Source organism: Cibotium barometz, chromosome 42 (assembly GCF_041138505.1).
Source record: "Cibotium barometz isolate CiBa-2024 chromosome 42, ASM4113850v1, whole genome shotgun sequence".
In the NCBI taxonomy this organism is placed as follows: Eukaryota; Viridiplantae; Streptophyta; class Polypodiopsida; order Cyatheales; family Cibotiaceae; genus Cibotium; species Cibotium barometz.
The window spans coordinates 8,763,678-8,784,006 of NC_141087.1; positions in this window are offsets into that span (position 1 = coordinate 8,763,678).

Genomic DNA, 20,329 nt, shown 5'->3' on the forward strand with positions numbered 1-20,329 from the left:
GCTAACTTTGTCAAGTATGCATTGATGGTAGAGGTAATAAAGGTCAAGGAGCCTAAAAGTTGGGAGAAAGCTTATAGGAGTAGATAATTTGGATTCTTTCCATTGTGATTTAGTGGGGCTATTTATTCAATTGACATGATTGACGGGTGGATGATCTAATGATGATATTGTTAAGCTAATATTTGTTCCTTGGATATCCATGCAAAATTTTTTGGCTTTGCTAAAAGCACACATGCTTGATATATAAGTAAATTATGAGAAGAATGTGGGGGAAGGAGTGACCTTTAACTCCTTGTAAGAAAACACACACACACACAAGATTAGACAAGCACAGAAGAGTGATGGAAGTATGAATTTTCTTCTATTTTCTTCTCTTCTCTGTAACTATAACATAAAGATAAGAGTACATACTATACGAGAAAGTAATCTACTACTTAAACATACAAGTTCACTCCATAGTGTGAACTCGATTGGCTACATGAGCTAGTGGTATAACTATGAAATAAAGCTAGTGAACCAAAGTGGTGCTATAAATCTAGTTAAACAAAGTGGTTTGCTCATAGCCTCTAAACCATGACATATCACCCATATAGTTGGCTACTAGCAAAAGTGCACAGTTTTCATCCTGGCATGTCCTCCATATTTGCACTAGTTGAGATCAATATCTCAAACTCCCAACTCCATTCTGTGCACTCCAAGTAAGTTGTTTAACCTACAAAGCTTCTCTATACCGAATGCCTTAGTAAATATGTCATTTGCATGAACCTCTATGCTAACATATACCAAATCCACTTCGCCTACTAGAATCTTCTCCCTCACACAAAATGATGTGCTCCATCCTAGAATGATATATTAGGTTACTAGCCAACTATATGCTGCTCATGTTCTCTCAATATATGACAATTGTCCTATCCATGGGCTTACCCATATCTACAAGTAGCTTCTAGAGCTATGGTACCTCACATGCTTTCATATCTATGCCCCTATATAAATCCCCTTTACTCAGCCCCTATACTTACTCTTTGTACTCAACAAAATAAATGTTGGTTACCTCTTGATGCTTGATGTAATAGAAACAGTCCCAAAAAACATAAAACCACTAGTAAATTGTATGTCTTAGACACTACGAGCCTAATCTGCATCTATATACCCATGTATTTGAACATGTACTCTCGCCTTATAGAAAAGTTTGTAGTTTATTGTGGAATTATGTACCTAAGTATCCTCCTAGCCAATTGTGGTTTCCTCGGGGCCTACATAAACTGACTCGCACTAATCCAACTGCATAGCTCAAATATGGCTTAGCTATAGTCTTGTAGATCAAACTCCCTACAGTGTGCATGTACATAGTAGGATCCTTTAAAGATCATCATGGACTAGTCCTTGAATTTATAAATCGAGGCCTACTTTCAGAAAAAGTAGGAAAGTAATAATTTACAAATTGAGGTCCACTTTCATCCATACTTGAAACTGAAATACATCGAGTAAATAGAAAAAATTAAAACTTCCAAGTGACAATAAGACCAATTTATACTACACTTAAACCTTTTTTTCTCTTACTCCAAATCAGAGAGTTTAACACTTTGTTTAATTCGGTGGATGATAAGGTCTTGGATGCAAAGGTCCAAACATGCAACATTGAAAACAAGTGAGCAAAGTATCTCAAGTATTTGCCACTGAGTTATATCTATGTTGCCAACATGTAGATCCTACCTGTTCGAACGGTTGCATGCTTCAATTGAGCTTCAAGAGTGAGCCTATGGGTTAAATGTGAAAGTATACAGCAACAATGATACTTGCCATGCATGCAGAATGTTATCGATTTCTCACATTCCCCCCCAAAAAAACTAAGTCTTTGGTGAACCTAAAACCAACATACACTGTTTCACTCAATCTTGATTCCGAGGATGCTTAATATGGGATTCAAATCCATGACCTCACACCTAGTAGGTCCACATTTGAACCCCAAAAAATGGCATTACATATGCATGTACTGTATGCACAAACACTTACCAAAGCCGGTAGTGGCCTTTGGTTTTTAATTGACTACTTATCCCCCTTCTCTCTCTCTCTCTCTCTCTCACTCTCCCACATACATACACACTATCTCTCTCTCTCTCACAAGCATGCGCACACATACACTCTCTCTCTCTCTCTCTCTCTCTCTCTCTCTCTCTCTCTCTCTCTCTCTCTCTCTCTCTCTCTCTCTCTCTCACACACACACACACACACACACACAAACACACACAAACACACAAAGCAAACAAAATTATAAATGTGAACGGGTTCAATTTACTCATTCAGAATGCCTCAGTCAGCCAAATGCTTGTGGATGCTTACAAAAATGCTCATAATTAAGAGCTTTTGGATGCTATTAGTTGTGGTTGTAAAGGTTGCAAAAATGCTCATAATTGAGGTTACAAAAATGCTCATTATTAAAAGTTTGTGGATGCTATTCTAAAACTTATCTAATCCTAATCATTCCCCTCTTCTTGATCGAGCATTTTCTTAATGATTTTTTATTACTCGTTTATTCCATTTTCACTACTTAAACGATGCACAAAGTTGAATATTTAAATTATGTCCGTTACACTCGTGAGATGTTCTCATAGAATGAAAAAACTCATATCAATGTTGTTTTGGTTGAAGAATTCCAATTTGCTATAATGATATATTTAACTCCTAAAAGATAGATCTTAACTACACACACGACTTTAGTAATGCATAAATAACTTCAAGAAGATTATAAGAGGATAATCATGTAAAGGGAAATCGGTAGTGGTTAACCCCAGAATTCCAAGGAGATAATCATCATGGACTAGTCCTTGAATTTTTAAATTGAGGTCTACTTTTAGAAAAGTACTATGGTACTACTTGCATTTACAAATCGAGGTCCGCTTTCATCCGTACTTGAAACTGAAATACATTGAGTAAATAGCAAAAAGTAAAACTGCCAAGTGAGAATAAGACCAATTTATACTACACTTAGAAGTTAAACCTTTTGTCTCTTTCTCCAAATGAGAGAGTTTAACACTTTTTTGAACGGTTGCATGCTTTGATTGAGCTTTAAGAGTGAGCCTATGGCTAAATGTGAAAGTACTTGCAATACAACAACAATGATACTTGCCATGCGTGCAGAATGACATCGAATGCTCAAATTCCCCCGAGAAAACTAAGTCTTTGGCGAAACTAAAACCAACCTACACTGTTTCACAAAATCTTGATTGCAAGGATGCTTGATATGGGATTCAAATCCATGACCTCACACCTAGTAGGTCTACAACTGGGCCCAAACAATGGCATTACATATGGATGTACTGTATGCACAGACACTTACCAACCAAAAGCTAGTAGATGCGTTTGCCTTTATACTGCCTACTTCTCCCCCCTCTCTCACTCTCTCACATGCACAGACTCTCTCTCTCTCTCTCTCTCTCTCTCTCTCTCTCTCTCTCTCTCTCTCTCTCTCTCTCTCTCTCTCTCTCTCTCTCTCTCTCTCTCGCGCGCGCGTGCACGCGCGCACACAAAGCAAACATATGGCCTACTTCCTTTTTTTTTGACATATGGCCTACGTTTTTGTCTACTCTTCTACTTATATGTGCGATAGAGTGATGTCCCTTGCTCCTTTTCATACACCTCTTTCTATACAAAAAAATTGTAGCAATCCTTTCCATTTATGCCTTCAGCTCGTAGTCAAACTCAATCCTCTTTATATTTTTAATTTCTTAGCGAGCTCTTGAGTAAAGATCTATCTTACCACCACTTTATACCAAGCATAAAAATATGGTGATTATATATATATTTTTTGGGGCACTTAGAACACTCTCTCTCTCACTTAGAACACTCTCACTCTGACTCTCTCTCTCTCACTTAGAACACTCTCACTCTGACTCTCTCTCTCTCTCTCTCACTCTCAGTCTCACTCTCACTTAGAACACTGTCACTCTCTCTCTGACTTAGAACACTCTCACTCTGACTCTCTCTCTCTCTCTCTCTCTCTCTCTCTCTCTCTCTCTCTCTCTCTCTCTCTCTCTCTCTCTCTCTCTCTCGCGTGTGCGCAAAGCCAACAAAATTATGTGAACGGCTTATTCATTCAGGATGCCTTAGTCGGCCAATCGTCAATGACCCAATAGTGTATGACACAATAGAATCTATCTAGTATCACACTTGGGAGTTTGATCTTTCTCATTAACACTAGACCTGATATCAGCTTCAGAGTTAGTGTGTTGAGCAGGTTTCCAACAAGCCACCAGAGAGTCATTGGAAGGAAGTGATGAGGGTACTTAGGTACATTAGAGGTACTCTTCAGTATGGCATCACTTATAGCATGGGTGACACTCTAACAGGTTATTGTGACTCAGATTGGGCAGGAGATTGTGATTCTACGAAATCAGTTTCTGGATATTATTTTTTGCTTGGTTCCAATGTTTTCTCTTGGACCAGCAAAAAGCAACCTATAGTGGCACTTTCTTCCATAGAGGGTGAGTATAAGGCAGCTTGCTTTGTTGCATGTGAGGTAGTATGGCTGAGGAGAATCTAGGTTGACATGGGAGTTCAGATCAGGGAGGCTACAGTCTTGAGGTGCGACAATCAGAGTTGCATGGCTATCTCCAAGAACCCTGTGTTTCATGCTCGCATGAAGCACATTGAGATTCAGTATCATTATGTGCGGGAGGTGATAGAGGATGAGATAGTGGAGCTAAAGTATTTCTTTATAGAGCAAAGTTGCACCGACATCTTCACCGAGGCTCTTGGGAAGGACCAGCTCACTCGGCATCTTCATTGACTTAGCATTGGGCCAAAAACCTAGTTCTTCATGGTTGGACATTGAGGGGGGGTGTTAGTATACACTCAATGCCCGCCTCTCAGCATGTATCTCACTTTGATGTATAATGCACATTTGTTAGACCCCCATTATGAGGAGTAGCCATGGTGCATATGTTTCTTTCTCTTGGACCAGCAAAAAGCAACCTATAGTGGCACTTTCTTCCATAGAGGGTGAGTATAAGGTAGCTTGCTTTGTTGCATGTGAGATAGTCTGGCTGAGGAGAATCTAGGTTGACATGGGAGTTCAGATGAGGGAGGCTACAGTCTTGAGGTGCGACAATCAGAGTTGCATGGCTATCTCCAAGAACCCTATGTTTCATGCTCGCACGAAGCACATTGAGATTCAGTATCATTATGTGCGGGAGCTGATAAAGGATGAGATAGTGGAGCTAAAGTATTTCTTTACAGAGCAAAATTGCACCGACATCTTCACCAAGGCTCTTGGGAAGGACCAACTCACTCGGCATCTTCATTGACTTAGCATTGGGCCAAAAACCTAGTTTATCTTCGGAGGGGGGGTGTTCGTATACACTCAATGCCCGCCTCTCAGCATGTATCTCACTTTGATGTATAATGCACATTTGTTAGACCCCCATTATGAGGAGTAGCCATGGTGCATATGTTTTTAGTGGGAACCCTGGCTTAGACGTCGATGGAGTCATTATTGTGACCATTGATGATGGTTAGGATATGGTCAAGGGTACGAGCGTTAGGTGGGGTCTGGGGCATTGTCTCGATGGTATGAGGAATATTCCCTAGAATATTCTCTTAGATACTAGGTCCATTATTAGTGGGCGGTGGTCAGTGGGCCGTGTTCTTGATACGCGGGCAGCGACTGTGTCTATGCAATGTAGCTGCCTTCGTTGTATACGCGTCTACCACACCGGCTACAGTACTATATATGGACAAGGTTGCCACCATGAGCTAAGGTATCCAATGCTTGTGAGTATCCACCCCCTTTTACACCTCGTACATACTCCATCAAGAGTCTCTCTAGATCGCCATCTAAGCTCTACTTGAGAGCGCATGGGTGGATAGGACCATCACTTGTACCTCTTTGGTATAATCAGAATTTTAAATTCTCTGCATTGTGTATCTATTGCATTGTCTATTGTGCTTTGTCTTGCTATCTCTTTCTGTTGTGCCATATTCTTATAGCAACAACATTGAAAACAAGTGAGCAAAGTATCTCAACTATTTGCCAGTGGGTTGTAAATGTATATTGACAACGTGTAGGCCCTACCTGTTTGAATGGTTGCGTGCTTCCATTGAGCTTGTGGCTAAATCTGAAAGTACAACAATGATACTTGCCATGCGTGCATAATGACATCGACGAGTGCTCACATTCCCCCGCAAAAACTAAGTCTTTGGGGAGAACACTAAAACCAACATACACTGTTTTACTAAATCTTGATACTGAGGATGCTTGATATGGGATTCAAATCCATGACTTAACACCTAGTAGGTCCACTGAGCCCCAAACAATGGCATTACATATGCATGTATTGTATGCACAGACACTTACCAACCAAAAGCTAGCAGTCGCCTTTGCCTTTATACTAACTACTTCTCTCCCCCCTCTCACTCTCACATGCACAGACACTCTCTCTCTCTCTCTTGCACATACTCTCTCTCTCTCTCTCTCTCTCTCTCTCTCTCTCTCGCGTGCGCACGCGCACGCACACACAAAGCAAACATATGGCCTATGTTTTTGTCCACTCTTCTACTTATATGTGCGATAGAGTGATGTCCCTTACTCCTTTTCATACACCTCTTTCTATGCAAAAACATTGTAGCAATCCTTTCCATTTATGCCTTCACCTGGTAGTCAAACTCAATCCTCTTTATATTTTTAACAATTTCTTCATAGCGAGCTCTTGAGTAAAGATCTATCTTACCATCACTTTATACCAAGCAATAAAATATGGTGATTAGATTTTTATTTTTTTGGCACTTAGAACACTCTCTCTCTCACTTAGAACACTCTCACTCCACTCACTCTCTCTCTCTCTCTCTCTCACTTAGAACACTCTCACTCCGACTCCCCCCCCCCCCTCTCTCTCTCTCTCTCTCTCTCTCTCTCTCTCTCGCGCGCGCGCGCGCACAAAGCAAACAAAATTATGTGAACGGCTTCAATTTATTCATTCAGGATGCCTCAGTCGGCCAATTGTCAATGACCCATGCAGGCTGCTTAGAGGCCGGACGCGAGGTTGCTTCCGACATTTAGGACGCCACCCACGAGCGAGGCCAGGGACACGTCCACCGTGGCCGCCAGAGCCACGTCAGCTTGAACGAGCAACAGGGTGTTATCCACGAGGGTAATGGCGGGGCTGGAGTGTCCGGTTTGCGCGTTCTTAAAGACGACCTGAACGGAGTCGTCCAGGGAAAAGGAGACGGTGGCGTGGGCCGCTACGTCCACCGTGGCATTGGTGGCGGTACTGACATTGATCAGCGGCGCCACTTTCACCACCTGCACAGGCACGTCGGACTGGTTGATGACGGTGCACGTTGCATGCGTGGCCACAGCATGATTGCTCAGCACCAAAGCTAGCACTGCCATTAGCAGCATTGGGAGGGTGCTTGCACGATCCATAAAGGGCAAAGACAAGATGGATATATATTGGACGATGAAGAAGTGAAAAGAGCTTGTTGGCCTCGTCTCCGCCGGAAGAAGCTCCTATTTATAGTACAATCCACGCACCAGCTGCATGAGTTTGAAGAATGCAATAGCAACACGAATCGCGTTTCCGCTCGACTGCACTACTGCGCTCATGGCTGTCGTAGAAAAGCCTGTCCAGTACAGCCATCATCCATGGACGTTGGTGTCAAGTTGCCAACCTCTCATGAAGCTTTTTGCAGATGCTCTTTATGGTAGACGTGCTGGCAGTTCGGGCGAAAGGGATGAAACTTTTCATCATAATTTCAGCCCCAAAGCTTCCCGTGTACACTTTTAATTAAAGGCGATGTGCATCCTTTCTTGTGGTGGCCGTGGGTCAGATGTAAAATCGGATACTTCGACTGAGTATCTTTACATATTGAGAGCATCTGATTTGACCTCCATTTTTCATCATGTCGATTTTTGTGCACTTTTGCTTTGAATTATCAGAGAGCCCATAGCTAGCAGCTAGATTTTATGCAACCACTTGGCCATCACAAGACGAGCTCCAATCTGCAAAACCTTCAGCTACATGAACCAACAGCTTATTATAAAGCTCAAAAAGCAGTGCAGAAACTATCTAGGAAATTTGGATAAATTTGCTACATCTCAACATAGTTTCTTCTTGTTCAATCTAATAAACTCGAACTCCTATTTATTGATCTAGCAAATAAGTGGTTCCTATGTAGAAAATGGCAATATCTATATATATATATAGGAAATCGACTTTACTGCATCTAGTAAAGAAGTGATTTCTATGTAGGAAATATCTATAAAGAAAATTCATGTCACAACTAGTATAGCAAATAGCATTTCCTATAAAGCATTGTAAAGTTTCTATATAGTAAATGATAGTAACCATATAGAGAACCCACCTCACAAAACTAGCAAATAAATAGTGAAGTCTATATAGCAAAATAGAATATCTATATAGGAAATATAACTTTTATCTAGTAAACTAGTGATCTCTATATAGCGAAAATAGTAACATCTATATAGCGAAGAGCTCACGATGTATACAATTGATACAAGGTCTTTAACTAAAGATTTCAATCTTCATAAAAGAAATCAAGTATGTTAATACTAAGGAAGAAATCAATGTACATGAATCGAATATTCATTATATCTTTAAAAAGGATTTTAAATTTATAGTTAATAAGCTCTGAGTATAGAACTTGTATTTCTCTTGTAAATAATATGTATCCAAATACAAGATAGGATACTTGACTTCACAAAATCGATATACATCCACAAAGACAAGTTATATATTTTTCTCAATACCAATATGATATTTATATTAGAACTATTTAGTACCGATTACTACTTAACATATTTTTATCGCAAAAAAATGCATACGTATAAAAACAATTTACAAGTTCGCGTATGCCTATCCTCAACTTAAGTAATTATCTCACACATGCGTGCTTGATTTAACTATGCTCTCTCTCTCTCTCTCATTAAGATAAAATCATATATATATATATATATATATATATATATATATATAATATACATATCAATAAGAGATAGTGGGTGGCAAAAAGCAAAGAGAGTGAAAAAGAGTGAGAGGATGATCAAAAGGGTAGGGGAATAATGATGTGAAGAGACATGTGTGTATGTATGTCTCTATGAGAGAGAAAGAGAGAGAGAGAGAGAGAGTATGAGGAAGAGAGAAGAGGGAGAGAGTGGATGAGCAAGAGCCAATGTGTTTATGCGAGAAAGAGAGGGAGAGAGAGAGAGAGAGAGAGAGAGAGAGAGAGAGAGAGAGAGAGAGAGAATGATAAAGAGGCTAAGCAAGAGGGCGGTTGGGAGATAGTGAGAGGAACAAAGAATTAGTGTGTGCATATGAGAGAGAGAGAGAGAGAGAGAGAGAGGTAATGAGGCGGCAAAGAATAATGAGAGGGTTTATGTCTCTCTCTCCCTCAAAGGGATAGAAATAGTGAAAGTAAAGAGGGTATGTGTGTGAGAACACACAAAGTGAGAGACTAACAGATAGAAGCAGGAGAAAAGGAGTTTTGGAGGACACCAATTTTACTAGGAGGACACTCACATTTGGTGGAGAGAGGTAAAAGTCTTGGATGAGCTCCCTCATGTTATATGTATCCCAGATGACACCCACACAATAATCCATAAACCTATGTGGTACCTTCAAATGTACCTTTGTAGACTTCCACACACAAACAAACATATGTAACACGTAAATACAATATTCCAATCTAATACAAAGTATTTCAATCAAATTATACTATATTCATATTTATAGCAGTGTAAACCATCACAACTCTCCAATTGAACCTCTAAACAACTCCAGCTACAATATATCCTGGAAAGGTCTTCCCTTCTTGGGATCCTTTTCAAGTATTAGATCCATAAGCTAATCCAATCAAAGATGATAGAGAAGAAGAGGGTCCATGCTAACTTTGTCAAGTATGCATTGATGGTAGAGGTAATAAAGGTCAAGGAGCCTAAAAGTTGGGAGAAAGCTTATAGGAGTAGATAATTTGGATTCTTTCCATTGTGATTTAGTGGGGCTATTTATTCAATTGACATGATTGACGGGTGGATGATCTAATGATGATATTGTTAAGCTAATATTTGTTCCTTGGATATCCATGCAAAATTTTTTGGCTTTGCTAAAAGCACACATGCTTGATATATAAGTAAATTATGAGAAGAATGTGGGGGAAGGAGTGACCTTGAGCTCCTTGTAAGAAAACACACACACACACAAGATTAGACAAGCACAGAAGAGTGATGGAAGTATGAATTTTCTTCTATTTTCTTCTCTTCTCTGTAACTATAACATAAAGATAAGAGTACATACTATACGAGAAAGTAATCTACTACTTAAACATACAAGTTCACTCCATAGTGTGAACTCGATTGGCTACATGAGCTAGTGGTATAACTATGAAATAAAGCTAGTGAACCAAAGTGGTGCTATAAATCTAGTTAAACAAAGTGGTTTGCTCATAGCCTCTAAACCATGACATATCACCCATATAGTTGGCTACTAGCAAAAGTGCACAGTTTTCATCCTGGCATGTCCTCCATATTTGCACTAGTTGAGATCAATATCTCAAACTCCCAACTCCATTCTGTGCACTCCAAGTAAGTTGTTTAACCTACAAAGCTTCTCTATACCGAATGCCTTAGTAAATATGTCATTTGCATGAACCTCTATGCTAACATATACCAAATCCACTTCGCCTACTAGAATCTTCTCCCTCACACAAAATGATGTGCTCCATCCTAGAATGATATATTAGGTTACTAGCCAACTATATGCTGCTCATGTTCTCTCAATATATGACAATTGTCCTATCCATGGGCTTACCCATATCTACAAGTAGCTTCTAGAGCTATGGTACCTCACATGCTTTCATATCTATGCCCCTATATAAATCCCCTTTACTCAGCCCCTATACTTACTCTTTGTACTCAACAAAATAAATGTTGGTTACCTCTTGATGCTTGATGTAATAGAAACAGTCCCAAAAAACATAAAACCACTAGTAAATTGTATGTCTTAGACACTATGAGCCTAATGTGCATCTATATACCCATGTATTTGAACATGTACTCTCGCCTTATAGAAAAGTTTGTAGTTTATTGTGGAATTATGTACCTAAGTATCCTCCTAGCCAATTGTGGTTTCCTCGGGGCCTACATAAACTGACTCGCACTAATCCAACTGCATAGCTCAAATATGGCTTAGCTATAGTCTTGTAGATCAAACTCCCTACAGTGTGCATGTACATAGTAGGATTCTTTAAAGATCACCTAGAAGCCAATTTTATGTTTTATTCCAATGGAAATGATATTGGCTTACAACCTGTCATTGCATAGACATCATATCCAAAGCATACTGCTTTTGCAAAAGCTAAATCCCATCACATTAAGTCTAATCACCTCTATACCAAGGAAGTATCACAACTCACCCAAATCTTTCACTTCAAACTTCTTCTTGAGGAGAATCTTTACCTCATGAATCTCAACATCAAGGCATCAACATAGATGACTACCAGCACAATGCCCATGTCAACAATATTTGCCATCCTAGCAATTTAGGCTCAAAGTCTCCTCATAGTAGTCAATGCCGTAGGTATGTGCATATCCCTTAGCTACTAATCTTGCCTTGTACCTACTCACATACCCATCCAAATTCTTCTTTACTCGACCCATTTGTATCTAATTTCCTACTTATCCTTACCCAAAGGCACCAAATCACATGTTTCATTTGCATCCATCAACTCAACTATCTCTTCATCTATGGCATCTCCCAATGCTTATATCTAAGTGCCTCCTCAAAATGTGTGGGCTCTATCTCTTATATTTCTTTGATGTATATACATAATGATGGGATGTATACCCATCATATCTCAACATGTCCACTGGATGTCTGACCCTTGTAGACTTGCATACACTTTGATCACTGTCTCAGAGGTGTTCTTAACACTACTTTGGCTCTTTGCACACACCAGGTGTAAATAGCAGGGATCTTAAACTTCACTATCACCAGGAATGATGTGCTCAAATATCTTGCATTATGAAAGGTTGATCCACTTTCTCTTTTCCCTTATGTTCTACATATAAATTTGATTAATTTTCATCACGTGTAGTACCAAATGATGTGTCAAAATTACTAGCATTCTATCTGAACCTTCTCAACAAAGGTCTAATAATAGACCCACTACTACAGGAGTCTCTTGGTCCACACTAAGCACATTTAATTTTGTCTCTTCTTTGAGTGCAACCACATTGTTGTTTACAATAGTCTCTATGAAATCCTTTGCTACTAAATACTAATTTCATCAAACATAACATCCATGCTCAGTCGCTCAAGGGAGTATCCAGTTAAGATGGATTTTTCGGCCTTGGGATCCAATTTTTTCTGCCTTGGGATCCAATTTTCTTCTCATCTCATATGGTAGATGATCTCGAACACTTTCAAGTGTGCTAAATAAGTTTTTTTGCTAGTAAAAACTTCTATTCAGACTTCATGCCATGAATTGGTGTGCATGATTTCTATTTATAAATTGCAATTGTTACATTAGGTGATTTATGGACTCACAAAAGAGCTCTCTAAGGAAATTTTAAAAAAAGAATGGGCTAACCAATGAGAGAGTTGGTATTCCACATCCATGACATGGATCTTTTTGAATTTTCTCTCCCACCAAATCATATAAAATCAAGCTAGTGAAATATACTATTGGGACCAAATACTTAAAAATTAAAGAAATGTTAGATGTATCTTATGGTCCTCACAATAAATATCATAGTGTCAAAGTAGTGAATGTTCCTTCTCAATCAGGAATTTCTTTTCCTCTTTCTCTTTCATGCTTTGATTCCCCCCCCTTCATTTTCACTCCTTTTTCCCTCTGCAAAATTCATTTTCATCATATTTTAAGCTTCCTTGATTTGTTTTTTTAATCAAAATTTAATGTAAACATCCTCTCTAGTATCTCTATCTTATAATAAAATTTTATCTCTTTTGGACATAATTTCTTGGAGATGCTATTGATTTCTCATGGCATTCTCCTTCTTCTCTGTTATTTTGGGGTAAAATTTATAGATAGGTTTCTCTCTAGTGTATCCATGTTTTGGTAAAATTCTATCTCCTTTAAATAGAGGCTCAATGAGATAATGCTGATTTCTCATGGTATTCATGAAGTTGGTCCTTCTTCTTTTATTTGTTTTGGAACAAAATTTATAATTAGCATCCTCTCCCATATGTTGATGTTCCTTAAAAAAATTATAAATAAAATATTTATTATCCCTTGTGGTTACTTTTTCTCTTGTTTTTTTAGGGTCATAGAGATCCAAATACATTCTTTTTGGAAGTTTGAGATTTGTAATGGAAAATAGTAAGAACAAAATTTTAAATTCCAATTTGAAATTTTCTTTTTTTAGTTTTGAAGATTTGAAGATTTGAAGATTTTTAGTTTTTTACTCAACAACCTGTCAAGAATCAAACAAAGCATTTCACATTTTGTTATTCTTTTAAAATTAGTCAAATTTCAGGTTATAAATTGAATATTTTTTTCTCATGTATTATAGGTTATTGAATCTTTAGTGTTGCTAAGGAGACTAATTCTGAATCTTTGGTGTTGCTGTGTAGTTTTTGAAGATTTATGTTTGTTGTTGTGGAGACTAGTTTGGGAAAGGAAAGGTAATAAGAAATTTTCATTTTCTTATTATTCAAAGTTTACTAATCTTTAGATGGTAAGTTTTGGATTTTCCATTCTGTTAGTAATCTTGATAATGTAGACATAATCTCAATACGTTGTAACATTTTATTAATATTTATCTATTTTATAAATATGTTTCTTTATTGTAGATGTCTCAAAGGAGGAAGATTAAAAGTAATATACACACTCTGGAGGTTATAGTCAGGGAGATAAGGAGGGAAAATGGATTCCTGAACAATACAGTGAATTCACTTGGGTCTTAATGCAACCAAGCACTCAAGGCTCTTTCAAAGTAAAGCTAAGAGACATAGGTGATTTGTCAATACATTGGAAAGGTAGAATAGAGTCCAAACGACGAATGGATGGTGCAACTATGAGAATGGAAATCCTTATTTAACATGTATATTTACCCAAACAAATTCGATCGTATCTAGATAAACATAGAGGAAAAATGATTACTTCTAGCCTTGCCTTTAGAACTTTAAATATCCCTAATACTAAAATGACTAAATTCTAAGACCATTCTATATCTAACCAAGGGACTCTTTTAGTCCTTTCAGTCCTAGCCACCCATATAGAGGAAAATTAATACTTCAAGCCTTCCCTTTACCACTTCAAATGTCCCTAATACTAACGACCTATCCTCTTTCTATCAAGCCTATGCTCACTTAAGGCACCCCCAACTAAGGCTTTATCTCTTTCACTTCCTTTTTTCAGATCTGGCCTATGTTTTTGTCTACTATACTTATATGTGCGATAGATTTATGTGCCTTACTCCTTTTCATACACCTCTTTCTATACAAAAACATTGTAATAATCCTTTCCATTTATGCCTTCACCTGGTAGTCAAACTCAATCCTCTTTATATTTTTTAACCATTTCTTCACAGTGATCTCTTCTGTAAAGCTCTATCTTACCATCACTTTATAGTAATGATTAATATGGTGATTAGATTATTTTTACACTTAGAACACTCTTCCAGTGTTTACTATTGGTCCATATTCAATTGGGAGCAATGATGTGTATCAACATCCTACACACAAGTGTTTAGAAACAAATCCTCTAACTCCATTTCAATCTTACTCTACGACCTTACTCTACATAAGAAATGGTGGCATACATATAGGGCATACATAGAGCATGCAAAGCTCCAATATACATACACTTCCAGGGTCTAGCATTAATAGAAAGGGTTTAAAGTTTAGAGCTTACCTCAATACGAAGGGTAGGGTGTTGAACTAAAACCAAGAAGACTTACAATCATTGAGTAGAGGCATTAGGGTTTTTATAAAGGAGCTATGGTTAGCATTAAAATTCAAAAGAGGGGAATATTTTACAAGAGAGAGGATTAAAGATAAGCTTTCATAGAAAGCTAGTTTGCACAGGAGAGGAAGATGGAGATAGAGATGAATCGTTCATGGAAAGCTTGTATGCATAATAGGAGAGGGAAAAAAAAGATCGCATACCTTGCTTGAGAATAGGATGAGAGACATGGAAGAGATGGAATAGATACGTAGTAGGAAATGGTTCATGCCGTGAAACGTTTTCTGCAGTCACATGCTAAGTCTCTCTGCTGAATGAATTTTGGAGTGTAACTTACCTATCCAAATGTTCCCGAATGGTTGTGCTAGGAGTAAGGAATGCAATGCAAGTTATAAGAACAACATTGGCTCCTTTTTTTGTATTTTTTGTGAAAAAAAAAACAAAAAACAAAGTATCACACCTGCTTGTTCACGGTAGCAAGTTTTGTGATAAAAATAGAAAACAAAGTATCACACTTGCTTGTTCACGGTAGCAAGTTTTGTGATAAAAACATAAAAATTAAAAGAAAAAACAACGCAGCTTTCCTCTAGGATAACCCAAGTACTCACCCACACACCAAAACACATAATATCTCCCAACTCTTCTCAACCAATCAAACCTTATCTATACATTCTCTTCACAATGCACTTTCCAAATGCAAAAGGTAATCATGAATCTTGCATAGTGAGAGATGAAGCTCAAAGAGGAGGGAAGAAACAATGTTGTTTCCCTAGTAGCGCGGTGCCAAAAATGTTATGGGATACCGCACCTCCCAAGAGAGAACCCTAACCATTCACAATTGGGAGAAGCAATAGACAAGAACCATGGTTGGGTACTTACCAATGCTTTGAGCTCACATCCCTTGAGGACTCCAGGCTTGTTTTTGTAAGCTCCACTCCTCCAAACTCAACCTCCACACTGTCACCATAGTCTTGCTCGCTCCACAACACAAGGCAATCTCTCTCTCACTCCTCCACACATACATACATAGAAAAGGTGCATGTCCTAGAGTACTCTCTCTCTCTCTCTCTCTCTCTCTCTCTCATAAGACAAGAAAGATCTCTCATAGCACAAAGGGGGATTGTATCTTTCCATTATGAGAAAATGCCTTATATATGGCTTAACAGCTACTTGAGTATGGTCCATTTGTTGATGTCAAAGGCAAGGCCTTCGGCTCCCTCGAAGTAATGGTCCTATGTCAGGAAGGACTCCAGCAAAGTGATGATAAGGTTAAAGAAGCAAATGGTGGCAATCATCACACTGGGTCGAGGACCTAGTCATAACGGGTGGATAAAATCGTTGAAGAGCCCGACCATGGATTCTTCTGTACCACATGGATTTGCAACCTTGGGAGCTTGATAATAGTGTTCATAAACACTAATAGTGTTGATTAACACTAATGATGCTACTAATCCAAAAAAGGGGAGCTATTTCAGAGTGTTTCTAAACACTAAGTGTGTTCTTAAACACTGATGGTGAATCTAATCACCAATGCAAGTGTCATTAGACGCTAAAAATGTTCTTTTAAGCACTAATAGTGTTGCTAAACACTAACGGTGATCTTAATCACCAAAGTAAGTGTTTTTTGACACTAATGAAGCTCTCTCCATCAATATTAGTGGTTGGGCACAAACCCTAAGTGCTAAACCATAAGCTTCATCAACTTAATCTCCTTTTTATGCAACATCCTTGGCTTGATTAAGGGTTGTTGCACTCTCATAAGCCACTCTCTTTCTACTTAAGCCAAAACATCACAAATTTTCTAGTTTTCTTCTTCATAAATCAGCCCATTACACTCTTGTAATCTTCCTTCAATACCCAATGTCAAAGGAAAACACCCAAATTAAGAAGTTCTCAGGAGAGGGCCCACACTTGGCAAGTTCTTGTCAAGTACAAGATGATGTCTAAAGGTTTTTGGCCATTCATCTACGGCACTAAGGTTATTGATCGAGCTATGGCTGAAGATATTGAAGATGATGAGAGGGCACAAGCCATCATCATGCTCCATCTTGATGAGGCTCTTATTCACCATGTGGACCAGCTTCCGACTGCAAAGGAGAAACGGGATGAGCTTGACAAGCTCTATGGAGCTCGTGGTAAGAATTCCAAGATCTCACTTAAAATTGAATTTTTTAGCTTGGAGCTCAAAGAGGGAGACGGAATTGGAGCCTTTATCTCTCACTTGAAGGATCTTATGGCTCAACTTGCATTAGTGAATGCGAGAATGGAAGAAGATGATGCAGTGGTGGTGACTGTTTTGTTAAAGTAGTCAAGAAGGTGTACCCCACCTTAGTCTCACCACCCTGAAGAATATACCTAATCCCACCCTTGAAGGAGTCATTCAATCTTGTCTTGATGAAGAAAAGATGCCAAAGGGAGGAGCTGAATCTTCAAATGCATCAACTCCATTGAATATCAAACAAGCTTTTTCACATCAACAAGTGAGCAAAGTAAGGTGTACCCATTGCAAAAAGGTAGGTCATTTTGCAAATAATTGTTGGATCAAATATCCCAAAAAGATGAAATGTAACAAGTGTAAACAAACGGGACATATCACTTCTAAATGTCTTAACAAAGAGTCAAAGGCTAACTTTGTATCAACCTCTAACTCCTCTGAGCACTTATTTTAAATCTCAATGTAACAACACCTATATTCCTAACCTTGTATGTTTAATGTTATAAAGGCAACCTATGTCCAATACCACCTATTCCAATTCTTTCATAGTTGGTATTGAGGGAGGGTATTAAAAGATTAAGGTCATGTAAAAGGGTAGGAGAAGTGTGTGTGTGTGTGTGTGTGAATGGACTTATGGTCCAGTAGCCCACAAAAAAACCACTCCCCCATCAAGGCTTAAGGTGGCTGATCTATTGGATCCGTTTGACTTCGAAGAGTGCATAAGCATGCTCCATAATCCTCCACTAGCAAGCTCTTATGTTCCAATTGAGGAAGCTTATCCAACACTCACACACTATGCACCTTTACCAATTCGTTGATCCTTGACATTCACAGCCTTTGTGATCAAGTCTTTCAAAGACTGCTTGAAACAACATCACGGGGTGAGACTAATTTTCCAACTTATCCACCTACTCTTGGCACACCATCTTTCCCACTAAAAGGTAACAGCTCATTCTTAAATGTTATAAATGTTTGTGCTTGCATGTCAACAACCGTCATGGTCATGTTAGTCAACAAATCCTAGTAGAATACTTGCACATATAAGAAAGTGGTGTGAAGCTACTTTTCCATCTAGCCATATAGTCCCCTCTACTTTGCAAATATTCCAACTTATGCAAGCATACCTCACTCACACTTTGAACACCTAAGATAGAAACCTCAGCAACAACAACCCATGGGCCCTATCATTGAGTTTCTTGCATCACATGATACATTTGCATTCTACATGAGTAGGGCACTACAATACATTGTGCACGCATTAGACACTCTAATTGGTTGTGGCCCATTCACCAAATCCTTGCACACAAAAAAAGGAAAAAAAAAGTGTAACTTATTTCTTAGGTGCTCGATCATGCAACTCAACACACACAAACAAATAAAGCATGTAGCCCAACAAGAAGCTACAATGAAGGGGTCGATAATTGAAGAGATAGTAAGATGAAAGGCTTACCCTCATCTTGGGCTCAATAAAAAAGCCTTGACTTCTTCCGTATGGATACCAGGAATCAAACCAATCAACTTTGATAGAATTACTTCAAGAAAATGTCATGTAAAGCAACACAATAACTCTAGTAAAGATAGGTAGTTAGAGACAAAATCTTATATTAACATTCCTTAAAACAAGGGATACTAATTGTCATGTTAGTTACTTAAGACAAAATAATGGTGTCAGGCTATCGTTTATCTTTTATTCATCGTACACAATTTTTTCCATTCTAAGATATTTTCCAAGTCGCGTATGCAAGAGAGACACGCACATAAGAGTCTAAGTCAAGTCGCGTGTACTGAAGAGACACACATAAGAGTCAAAGTCAAAGTCAAAGTTTCTTGTCTCACACATGGACAAGAATAAAGGCCAACTCATTTTTTTTGGGAGAAGGGTGAAGGCTCACAATTGGCTAACACTCATGCACTATGCACCTTTATAGTTCATTGATCCTCGATAATCGATATCCTTTCCCATCAACTCTTTGTTGCACAACATATTGTTCAATTTCGTAAGGCATATAAGTAGGTAGGTTCTTGGAATATTCAAGCACATCCATTGTATTTTCCCATGCACGTGCATTTGCACTGACATCTATACCCTCAACATCGACTGAAAATCAAACACCATTGACTAGCCTTGCCAAACAACATATCTTGTAACTTCACCACCAAAACCTCTTAAATTACTTTCCTCCGAGCCTTGCACCACAACCATTTGTTCCCTAAGTCTGAGGATGGACCTAGAACCCCGACAGGGGGGATGTTGACTTGAGGCTAGCATGGACCACCGATGTGCATCAACAATGCACATCTGTATTCTATGACAAGCTTAGTGGAAGTGTATGTTGGTCACAAGTGGAGATGATCCATCTATAACAAGCTAAGAGCATGCATAAGCACCGTAGAGTCACTATAGGATGTACACACATAATGGGCAGCACCGCCTAAAAGACCTTATGAATTATAAATTTCTACCATGGCTGGCAATAAAGAAGAGGCACCTCATGCTATTATTGAAAGTCGTAGAGGGAATTACAAAGTAAAGAACATGGAAGAATACTTGGCCCTAGTAATAAAGGACCTTCGAACACTTTGGGATGGTGTCAGGCTAAAATCTGAAAGGTGTTTTTGGTCAGTGTATATATGGTGCATGTGGTGTGTGAATAAATTTTGCCCTGAATGCCCTGGCAAGTGTACAGGCCAAGTGGTTTGGCAGAAAGTTGGTTTATGCACGTGTTTTGTTTTTCCCTGAATGCCCTGGCAAGTGTACAGGCCGAGTGGTTTGGCAGAAAGTTGGTTTATGCACGTGTTTTGTTTTCCGGAGCAGACGCTGAAGATCCGGAGTTTTATGGCAATAGTGTGATGTGTGGGTGGTTACTAAAAAGAGGGCACCGACTGGAAATTGATGGGCTTGGTAGTCATGATGCTGATGAGGGTGGCCGGGAGCAGTTCTGGTATTGGAAGGTTATGGACGCGGTGATGTGGTCCGAAGTACAAGGAAGAGGAGGGGTTTTTTAGTATTGAGTGTGGTAATTATTTTGAGCCTTAAAAAAATAATAAAAATGTATTGAGTGGTGGCCACCTTGTAAAGGGGCCACTTGGAAGCTTGTGGAGCCGCCAGCTTGACGTCTAGAAGACGGGAGAAATGGGGAAGGTGGCAATCGCGTAAACACTAGCAGAGGCGCTTGC